Source organism: Notolabrus celidotus, chromosome 16 (genome assembly GCF_009762535.1).
Source record: "Notolabrus celidotus isolate fNotCel1 chromosome 16, fNotCel1.pri, whole genome shotgun sequence".
Taxonomy (NCBI): domain Eukaryota; kingdom Metazoa; phylum Chordata; class Actinopteri; order Labriformes; family Labridae; genus Notolabrus; species Notolabrus celidotus.
In genome coordinates, this window is record NC_048287.1 from 5,966,850 (window position 1) to 5,978,952 (window position 12,103).

A 12,103-nucleotide genomic window follows, 5' to 3' on the forward strand; every position below is an offset into this window, starting at 1 on the left:
AACAACCTGGTACTGTAGCTACCTGGGTAAGCACAGGACTTTATCTCTTAAACACAGCGTTCTGCAGGTTAATGATAGTTCAGTGTAACCTCTTTCAACGTTTTGTTCCCGGTGAGACTGAGCTGCTGAAAGAACAGGTTAAAGATGAAATCCACGAGTTCAGTGTTAGTAAAGGACAGTGTGATTCAAGAATACCAGAGCATGAACCACGCCCTTTCCCAAGCTCCGATGTCATCGCTGTATGTTTCCTTGTAAACAATTTTGACAGTCAGGTAGATGTCTCACCCTGGAGCAGCAGTGACGCACACGAGTGTTGGCTTCAGTGTTTCCCTCCTGCTTGCTCACGTCTGTTTTTCACAGCAGTCTCGCCGTCTGAGAAAGTTAGTCTCGTCATGAGTACCTTGCACTCTTGCTCACTAGATGACTCATCTCGGCATTCTTGTGCAGGGTGCTTCAGACAAAAGAAAAGTGATGATACAGAAGTATTCAAGGTATGTGCAACAAGGTCACTGAATGCAGCGTCTAACCGCATGAGAAAGTGTTTCACTTCGGATTTCTTTGATAGAGTATTGCACTGTGGAGCCTAAAAACCTCGACCTTCATGACTCTAATTTAAAAGAACATTCACAGATAGTCTGTAATGCACGCTGGAAGCAATTTGCAGTGCCACGATGGGGATCCTGTGGCATTCCCTGTCCAGGTTAGATATAATCCCTCAAGGATTCCGGGGTCTTCTCAGAGTGGGTCATGCCTGAAAACCTCCAAAACAAGGCGCCCAGTTTCATCCTAATCAGATGCCTGAACCAACTCCCACCAATAAGCAGCAGTGCAATGCCACGCTTCCTCCTAAGGTCTGACCTCCTCACCCTCTCTCGAAGGCTGAGCTCAGCCACTTTACACAGGGAACTCATACCAGCTGCTTAGATGTACAGTCTCATGACCATAGGTGAAGGCCGGAACATGAATCAGTTGGTAAATCTCGTCACCACTCCAGTTTGCTAAATGCAGACGCCACATGATTCACTAGGTTGACCATTGCTGCTTTGCCTCAGTTCTTTCTGGAGGTGCCACACAGCAAGGATGCAGTTCTGAGGTCCCCAAACAGAACTTGGTAAGGTCCAGCACTAACCACATTTGTTCTGACTAATATAATATAATGCTAATATAATAAAACTCTGACACAAACATTCATTTCTGTGTAAGTGTACGCTCTGTTTTGAATTTTCCAGCACCTTAAGGCTGGTTTATACTTCTGCGTCGCCCCCTGTAGTAACACTTTGTAGGAGGTGCACGTCAGCTAAGTGCTTAGGGCTCTGTGTAGATATAGGGGCTAGGCGGACCTCTGGCGTAGTCTGCACCGTCGATTCGATGCAGAAGTATAAATCTGCCTTTAATTGTCTGTCAGAAAGCCTATTCATTTTGCACTATTCTCAGATGTGGCACAAACGTGTTCTTCAACCTGCAGCATACTTTTCAGCTGTCCTGTCGATCACTGAACGAGTCACTGATATATTGTAAATTCTGATTTTCGTGCATTTCAGTTTGACATAATTTAAGCAACAAATGCTGAAGATTATCAGCTGACAGTAATGTCTGTAGGGTTTGTTATTTCACCTCAGTCTTCCCCTTCAGTAGCTAACACAGTGTATTTGGATAAGGTGAACATATGGTGTGGAGAAGAACTTCCATTCAGCCTTTTCTGCTTTTCTTATGTAACTTCTTAAAATTGAAGAAAGTTGGTAAAACAGCGGCGTTCAGTGAGGCTGCAGGGAACTCTGGAACGTGAGTGATAAAGACTGACGTATGTGAGCCGCTGGTATCATCCGATTCAGAAAGGTCCTGAAGTTCTGTTGTTACCACGTCCCACTCCTGACAGCAGGAGCTCTCTGGGTTCATGGGGTCACAGTTTATATACCTGCACCACCAGGTAACTCTGGATCTCTCCTGCTCTCCAGTTAGAGAAGAAGTTTCTCCCGTCTCCCCTTCAGTCCGTTGAGTTTAATTCTTCTTCTTTAAACTAGTTCATAAAGGTGTTCTCGTGTGTCCACAGTAAACCGCATGTCATCATTGCTATCAGGATCTCTCATTTATTAGAATTGTTTAATTTTTGTCTTTTGAAGCCTGCAGACCCCAACAGCTGATCTGTGCGCTGCAGGAGGAGGAACACGTGTTGCATACAAGAATAGCACCAACAAATTAATGGGCTCTCTGACAGCAAAATAAAGCACAGAGCGTACATGAACTAAGGTATTAAGGTTTGAATTAGACTTATATGACTACATATACGTTACATTTTGTGTTGGGTAACCATGCTAACATGCTAATGTGTGCTGACAAAATAAAGAAGACAGAATCAAGGAGCATCTTAAGCATGAACCAGCACATTTTCCAGTGCTGCTGTGGCATTGTCCATCCATACTGTCAATCCCTTAATGTATACTAGTGCAGCTTTTTCAGCCACTGCCTTGTCAATGGAGGATATTTAGAAAAGGATCATCCTGTTGTATTGAGGAAATCTTGAAATTGCCAAAAGAAAACAATAATATGAAAACAAGTAGAGAAATTCTTCTTTGAAGCCATTACAAGTTTAAAGCACTTCCACTGTAGTTTCAATGCTAAAACCAACAGGTTATGACAGCTCCTCGTGTACAATACATCAATTAAATAACACACCCTTTTCTCCACCATCATGGAGCAAGCTTTACATTAATGGTCCTACCAGGAGTACTCTCTTTAGGAACCATGTACACACCACATGACTTTCTACAAGGCCTGATGTCAAAGAGTTTATTGCTTCACTTGGTGAAGAGGACAGGATATCTGTGCAGCTGTAAACCTGTCTGTCCACAGCACATGCTGGGGTAGAGTGAGTTGGTAGAAGAGATCATCAAAGCTTGTGTTTTGTCTGCCTCACACGAAACAACAATTATTTTTTGATAACCCAGTCCCTGTTCAGGTGCAGCCGTGACTCAGACACAAACATAATTGCAGGTATCTGCACACACAAAACCTGTCTGCCAGCACGTCTTCCTATCGAGGATGAGCAACATTTCCCCCTCAGGGAAATGAGGGAAGCATGGTGTGAATACACAAGAGGTGAACTGGATACAAACACACCAAGGCTGTGCATGCAAAGCTCAACTTATTACATGACGCAGTCAAACAGGTGGATGTGGTGATGCATTTAGAGGTTTGGGTACAACATTTGGTGGAAAATCTATTTCTGACAGAGACATCTCACAATGAAGCAGCTGAAGCTGGATGTGGCGCTGCTTTCTGGTGGCAAACCAAAAACACTGTCACTTTTTGGGAACACACCAGTGTAAACTTGGCTTTTGTCGCCTGCCAGTTTAAGAGCTGACAAAAACTCAGCATGTTTCTTATCCCTTTCATAACTTTTCCATGTGTGGTAAGATGAATTTTAAGGACTTGAAAAGGTGAGACCGCCCATTTCAATGTTGAATCAGGAAACAACTGAGAAATGCCACGGTGAATTATTTGCATGACTGAATTTCCTCGATAAATACGTGTGGAGGAAAAACTGTTTCTCCGGTAATTTTCAAAGAAATGTGGGAAAGCTTTGATACTCAGAACTATCACAGCTTCACAGACACAATTGTCCTTCAAACACAGAGGTTCTTAAAGCCTGACTGTCCTTAATGATAGGGTGAAACTCTGACTGCAAACAAACTGCATCCCCAGCATGGCCTCAGCTGCCCTGTTTCATAAAACATACTGGATTGGGCTAAGTAATGATCCATGTTTCCAAAAACATTCATACCAGAATAAGAAGCACTTTTCTGAACGCTTCTTTTTTCTTTTGTTGTGGTTGTTTTTGTTGTTGTCTGAATCAACTTCATTTCAAAAAGTTTAGCTGTACATTATGTGAAGTGTAATATCATGATTGGTTTGAGTTTGTCAGCAGTTTGGTAGGCTACAGAAAGGTTAAAGGTTACTCCTCAGCTTCAATCTGCAACGATAAAATGTACAGACCAAGCCAGAAACCTTGGTGCAGTCTTAGACTCAGACCTTAATTTCAGCAGCCACATTAAGACAATTACAAAGTCATTCTACTGTCACCTTAAGAATATATCAAGGATTAAAGGACGTATGTTTCAGCAGGATGCAGAAAAACTCCTCCATGCATTTAACTTTAGCAGACTAGACTACTGTAACGGGTCTTCACAGGACTCCCTAAAAAGTCCATCAGATGACAGCAGCTCATACAGAATGCTGCTGCTCGAGTCCTAACAAGGACCAACAAAGTAGACCACATCACTCCAGTTCTTAGATCTCTACACTGGCTTCCTGTCTGTCAGAGAATAGACTTTAAAATCCTGCTGATGGTTTATAAAGCACTGAATGGTTTAGGCCCAAAATACATTGCTGATCTGCTACTACTGTATGAACCATCTGGGCCTCTGAGGTCATCAGGTACTGGTCTGCTTTCAGTCCCTAGAGTCAGAACGAAACATGGTGAAGCAGCGTTTAGTCATTATGCACCACATATCTGGAACACACTCCCTGAAAGCTGTAGGTCTGCTCCAACTCTCATCTCTTTTAAATCAAAGACTAAAAACTTTTTATTTGCCACTGCCTTCCTATCTTAGCTCATTTGAACTTGTTTTAAATGCAAATTTTTATTTATAATTTTCCTTTTCTTTTCTATGTTTTATAATATTTGTCATTTTAATTGTGCTCTTTCGTGCCTGTCTGAATGTTTCCAATACTTTTAATGTTTTCATTTTAATTGAGTTGCCCATGTGTATGAAATGTGCTATACAAATAAAGCTGCCTTGCCTTGCCTTGCCTACAAGCCCTTTAAGTTTCTGTGACAAATTCTAAGCAAAGTTTCAACCATGAGCCTTTTTAAAATCACTGGACACAAACGTATGGGAGTAATCTCAGTTTTCTGGATTAGGACCACATAAAGAATTAAAGAAATTTGATTTTTTTAGAATAAAGTCACAAAATTATGAGAATAAAGTCATTTTGAAAGCATTTAAGTGAAAAAAGTTCAACGTGTACAAGAAACGTGTTTTAATGAGAATGAACTCATAAATCAACATATTGACACTTCTAAAGGACTGAAGCTGTAATTCTGGGAGAAAGACATGGTGATTAAAGGCTAAATAAATACATGGATATCAGAGGAGCAGAGCTTGGCACACGTCCATAAATAGTTAATCACTGGCATTACTTTGTTAATAAACTTTTATGTGGGTGCTTTTTGGAAAAGATGATTATTGAAACCTTTAATCTAAATTCACTTCTCTTTAAGTGTTATTTTTAAGTTTATTTTTTGCATTACCAACAGTAACGATACTATGTAGAGCCGTACATAAGCCAAAAGAGCAAACCCTCTCTGAGCCACATGACATGGATCATCATCACCAGGAGAATCTACGCTGATGTTTTTGACCTGAGAAAGAAGAAGAATCCAAACCCTGCTCCTAAATGGTAATATGGATTGATAGGACAATTTGAGCAGAGCATAGTGTCTTTGCCGATTTGAAGTAATCCAAGGTTGTTTATGGATTTAATGCATTTGGATTAAATGTTTTACTGGACTTGTATAGTGGGGACCATTTCGGTTATAGCAGGGGGAAGGCAGACTGTCAGACTTTCAACAGGTTTCAACGTAAATGTTAACTTCTGTTCTTTGAGAGTCATTCAATCAATCAATCTTTAATTATATAGCTCCAAATCCCAACAAATGTTATCTCAAGACACTTTTAAAATCAGAGCAGGTCTAGACCGTACTCTATATTCTATTATTAACAAAGAACCAACATCAAGACAAGATAAGATCCATAGACTGTATAAATAATGGACTTAGTATCCGTGACGTCACCCATCTGTTCCTGAGTCGGCGGCAGCCATATTAGTAATGCAGAACTCAACCAGTGAAAGTGTGACGTAAAGAGGCGGAGTTTGAGCCTCCTGGCCAACAGCTATGTGTTCCCGCCTGTCAGTCAAGTTAGTCATGTCCTTATTAGGGCAAAAACTCTTAATATCTTCTGAACCGTTGCTTTAGAAAAAAATTCACCCCCAGTACAGTGTGTGCCGATAGAAAAATCTGACATAGAGGGGAAACTTCAGTCTCTTATTGTGAACTCACCAAGCTGCCAGATCTAAAAAGTGTAAGGCTGTGCTGAAATGTCTGCCTCTGTTTTGTAAGTGAAACTAGGAGTGTTTGTAGAGATGTGTTTTTGCAGCTCAAATAAAGCAAAGTGTGCACACTTTATACCTCTGTCAAGGTGAGAACTGCTTGCTGGTGAAACTGTCAGACATATTTTATGCCTGTTATTTCACATTTGCAGTTTCCATCTATGCTCAGAGACTGGATCGCTTTCCGCTCGCTGTAAGGGTTAATGAAACATGATGTTGCATAATCAGAGAGCATCCTGGAAAGACTCCATTAGCATTATTTAGATAGTCAAAACACATGTGAACCCTTTTACCTGTATTCATATGCAGCAGGTTCCAGGACTGTCTAGAAGAGTGTGGTGTATGAGCTACTCATACTGTCAGAAGACTCGGCGCTGAGTAACCGCTGTTGCTGTAGAAAATTCCCACCTTAAAGCCCCGGCTGCAGAAGCCGCACCATGTCAAATATTGACTTGTTTAACTATGCGTGTGAAAATGCTACCCAGGTTCAAGGCTCACAGAGTAAACAGTGCTTCTTCAATGCCACTCAGTGCAGCTGGAGGAAGAAATATAAGCTTTTTATTATTCTTAATAGTTAAAAACTGGCTGATTACTTTACTTACTGCAGTCAATCTGTCCTCTGAATGTTTCTTTCATGTTACTCTGTTTATGTCGCACTTGGAATAGAAATCCATAAATAATTCAGGTTTATAGACCTGATCAGAAGATCTTCACTTTTTCTTTTACATGTCACACAGTGTCTGTTGATCACACAGCTCTGAACCGGCTCACCTTAGCAGCTGACTGTTTTCTGCATGCTTCATGGATAATTCAAGCTTCAAATGTTTTATACATTTAGGCCACATGTTATGAAATCATGTTGTGAAAGCAGTCACGTAGGCGCAGTAACGAAACTGTGATCCAACAAAGAAACCCAGATATTACGACTCAGTTTTGTTTTGTTACAACCAACCCCAAAGTCATCATAAATCCTTTACACAATACAAGAAGGACTTTACAATCTGAAGAAAGTGTTGTGAAATGTTTTCTGCGGTTTTAGAGGAAGTTTGCACTCATCTGACATTGAAACTGTGAAGATATCAATCTGATTATCTCAGCTTGAGCAAGACATGAGTGTTGTATATGGTATATAGTTAAGCTAAGAGGTTAGCTACAGGGAGGAAAAGCCAACGTTAGAACCAAGACTTTGTTCTTAATTAGTTTCTATAAGATACGGCATTACATGAATATGTTTTAGAATGTAACTCCAGTAATAAACACCAGGGGGAGCTGTGATTTATGGTGGGCATAAAGCCACAACTCTAGCCGATTGGGACCAGTTGTGACAGGAAGACAGCAGTTTCTGACTCTGTAGCAGCATGGTATGGGTTTTCATTGGGTTTTATCAGTTTATGTCATATATTTGTGTTGGATTGAACATTGTCTCTGTCATGAATGTGCAGAATACATGCAGATTATCAGAACGCGCAAAATACTGGGAGGATGAGATGCAAATGTAATCATTTAGCACACGCAATGTGATTTATCAAACCTGAAGCAGATTGCGGGCGGTGTTTTTGCGTCTTTATTTAGCACGTTTGAAAGGCAGGTGCAAACTGGCACAGCATTATGCACAAATTGCTGCGGTCACTGTGGCGAGAAGGAGGCATAAATGCAATGATAGACGACGGAGAGAAAGAACCCTCTATGCGCGTGTCAACATATTTGGACTGTCAGAAATAAAAATAGTAGAGACATAATCGTCTATCCAGCAATTCCATTTTTGAGCTGCTGGATGACCTAATTAGGGGCTGATTTGGAGCCAGTCACAAAGAGGAGCCATGCAATATCTCCTATACGGAAACTCCTTACAACACTGCATTTTCTTGCATCTGGATCATTCCAGCGCACCGGCGTCTCCCAGTGTCCACCCGTGCGTAATGAACGAGTGTCCCGGCGGAGCATGCGGAATATTGGACACAGCTCTCATGATCAACGGCCTGTAACCCATCCATCTGATTTCTTTGCAGATAATGGAATCAAGGCCAAGACCTCCGACTCCATGGCTTCAAACTTCATTTTTCGTTTACGGCCATTCTGCTCTCTCAAACTCTCCATGGTGACACGCGTAGCACACACAAAATCCTCATTAAAATAGGGCGGTCCGCACCACTTTTGTGGTGTAGATCACCCGCAACAGGCCCACAAATAGCATGTGCAATGTTTTAGTTTGCACACGCAATATAGCGCTCGTTATTTGAGATCTTAGCAGATCAGGCCCTATGTGTATGAACTAGTAAAAGCAAACAGATCACGTTGGGATAACACATCAGACATTGTTTATTATGTTGCCGGAACATTTCTCAAAAGCAAATTTGCCAGATCAATCCTCCTCAGTGATTTCTTTAGATAAGGTTGTTTGATAAAACTCAAGAAAATTTCAGTTTGTGTCAGTTTGGCGCCCCCTGTGGACAAAGCAGTACCTCTCATCTTTTCCACTACCCTTGTCTGTAACATGCATTTTATCCTGTGCTTTCTCAAATGTAACAATCATGATCATTTTCTGTGGAAAACATAAAAGAAGGGTTTAAGGGGCGCCGCTGGCCTAGCCGTTAAAGCGCACACCCCATATACAGAGGCAAGGCAAGGCAAGGCAGCTTTATTTGTATAGCGCATTTCATACACGAGGGCAGCTCAATGTGCTTTACATTAAAACATTAGGAGGCTAAAGTCCTTGCTGTAGTGGTCGCTGGTTTGACTCCCAGCCTCGGCAATTTGCTGCATGTCTTCCTCTGCTTCATGTTCCCCACATTTACAGTCTCTCTTCAGCTGTCCTATCAAAGAAAGGCAAAAATACCCAAAAGAAGGGTTTATCCTCACTGTGCTGTAAACTGTCTCATTTGACCCCCTCTCCTAAGTGTTTACAGACATTAAAGATCATGATATAGAATTGCATCTGTTTGGTGATGGAGTGTTATCTTTAGTAGGTCATAGAAGGCATCTGTTAATTTCAGCCTGTTTCATAACCAGATAAAAACTCCTCACAGGAGCGTTAACATGGTCACTACAGTCAGGATGACTTTGCCTCCGTTGTTTCCATTTTGACCCTAACTTTTTATTTGCCCTTTTGTTGTTCTTTGCTGTGTGGGGATGGTAATGTCAGCCAATCTTTCTTGGAATGGACAGCTATGAGATGTAGTCGATGTTTCCCACAGAATGAAATGTGATACATTTTAATACCCCCTGACTTTTCCTCTAGCACCACACCAGGTCAAAATAGAAGTTTGTCAGATTTATTCAGACTAATACTGAATCATGTCAAGATTATAAAATAAGTTACATGCTAACTAATGCTAATGGAATGACTTTAGGAGTTGGTAATTCTGTTGTTGAGACTGTCAGTGCACCACTTTGGTATTGTTTTGATATTTTGGTCGATACCAATGGAAGCATAGCAGCAGAGGAGAAAGCCTTGTACAGTTATTTATCTACTTGTTTGTTTGTTTGGGTGACGTGCAACAATTACTTAATGGGCCAATAAATATGTCAGCCCTTGGAGAGTCTTTATGGACTAGATTTCCAAGTGTGAGTCCCATGTACAGAGGTTAAAGTCCTTGTTGTAGTGGTCACTGGTACAACTCCTGGCCATGATCCTTTGCTGCATGTCGTCCCTCACTCTCTACTCCCCATGTTTCCTGCTTCTCTTCAGCTGTCCAATCCAGTGAAGAAGAAATACACAAAATAATGACTTTAAAAACAAATCAGTCCAGTCATTTTGTTGAAGTATATTCATGCCAGTGTTGTAAAATTCAAGTCCAGGACTACAAGTGGGACTCGAGTCTCGATTTTCAGGACTCAAGAGTAGACCTGGACTCAAGCATCTCAGGCTTGGACTCAAGTATTGTACTGCGTTGCAGAAGATGTAGAGGGGAACTCTATCTCATTTATGAAGACTGTTTTACTGTTTTACTGTACGTATACGTGAGCTGACAGGACAGCAAAACAAGTGCGTGAGCTTTGTTTTCAAAGATTTTGCAGCAAATGCAGCAAGAGAAGCGCAACATGTTTGAAACATAAAAGAACAGTCAACAAGATGACCGAGACAAGCATAAGTTTAACAACCATCTGTCCAGGATGAACCCAGAAAAGTAAAAGAGATGCTACATTTACTTAGACTGTTACTGATAGCATGCTGCTAGCTAACCGTAATCATCCATGTTGTTTGGTTTGTTAAATTCTGATTGATGGGGGGCAGGCTGCAAGGGTTTTTGAGTTAGATTAGATACCTGCAGTTATCCCATCACATCAGATACGATTTGTACCGGATCTGTCACGGAATGGATCTGATACGTTTCTGATAGGTGGTGGATGTTGACGGAAGAGAGAACATGGAACAGGACACTAGCTGATTGGAGACGGACTGGACACAGATCTGGTGGAAGTCCCAGGTTAGTGTGTCTTCCAAGCGGCAAACTCCGGTCTGAAACGATGAAGCCAATGCGGAAGTGTTATAAACTGCAATCCGCTTGAGGCTGGCTGCAGAAACACCGGAAACCACATAGATATGAATGGGAAAAAGACGATCTTTGCAGCATTAATAAACATGTTTACAGCCTGGTTCAAAAAACGGCTTGGCCCTATGAAGCTAATCTCTCTAATGGCACACACTGTACGGGGGGTGAATTTTTTTCTAACGTGACGGTTCAGAAGATATTAAGATTATGAGTTTTGCCCAAATAAGGACATGACTGACGTGACTCCCGGTCGGGAACACACAGCCATTGGCTAAGAGACTCACACTACGTCACACTCTGCCTGGTTGAGTTCCGCATTACCAATATGGCTGCTGCCGTCGATTTGCTTCAAAACAGCTCTCAGGAACAGATGGGTGACGTCACGGATACTACGTCCATATTTTATACAGTCTATGGTGTCTTCCCATTAAGAGAAGTGTGTTGAGCATTCACGAGTTACACACAAAGCAGTAACCTCATTTTTAATTTAAATCTAAGGACACGCTGGCAGGATCAGTCAGAATATAATGTTAATAAATGAAACATCCAAAAGGTCCCACTCAGTCAGTCCAGGCTTAGACAGTCAGTTAGGGGTCAAACTGGTCATGGGGATTCAACTTGTATTTTTATGTTGACTCAAACTCTCACCATTAATCTAAAAGTGGGCAGAACTGAGCAGTAAAAGGATAATGCCCCGCTCCCAGAAGACGATGTAATATAAAGACATTTGTGAAAACAGGCCGAAGAAGTCTGCAAACTACTCTTCTTGCTCCCTAGTCTGGCTGTTTGCTTCACACATTACTCACTGAAAGACAACCTGGCAGCCTTTACGAGTATGAGCTATCCCTCCAGGATGTGTCAGTGCCCTCAGACAATACACCAAGAACCTCAGGTCTCTCCTGGACCTTCTGGAGAAAAGCCCCTTAACCTGTTACACTGACTTATGAACCGCTGTATGTTACTTCAAACCGAGCAGTGTGCCAATTTGCCAGAAGAAGTCTAATGCAGAGACAGTGTTGACATAAACTCTGTCTAAGACAGGTTGTCCTCACTCGGCTCTGTAAGAGAGAAGCAGAAATATAAACTGTAATATAGAACTGTGTGCAAACGATCTTATGAGTACATTTATTGATAGCTTTTGTGTTATTCACTCCGAAGTACGGTGTACTGTCTAATACGTGTACTGTGTTTGTACATTTGATGCTTAAATCTGTTCTAAATTAACTTTGTGGTTCAGACTTCATCTCAGAAAGAGGACATCTAATCGTTAAAAACAGTAATCACAAAAAAGCTTTTTTTGTCATCCCACTGTTCCTTCCATCACCAGACCAGAGATGGACATTTATTTTTACTTGACATCACTTCTGAATCTAAAATCACTTCATCTCCTCTGATCACTTCAGGAGAGGCCAGAGTTTGTGGCAGTGATAATAACACCA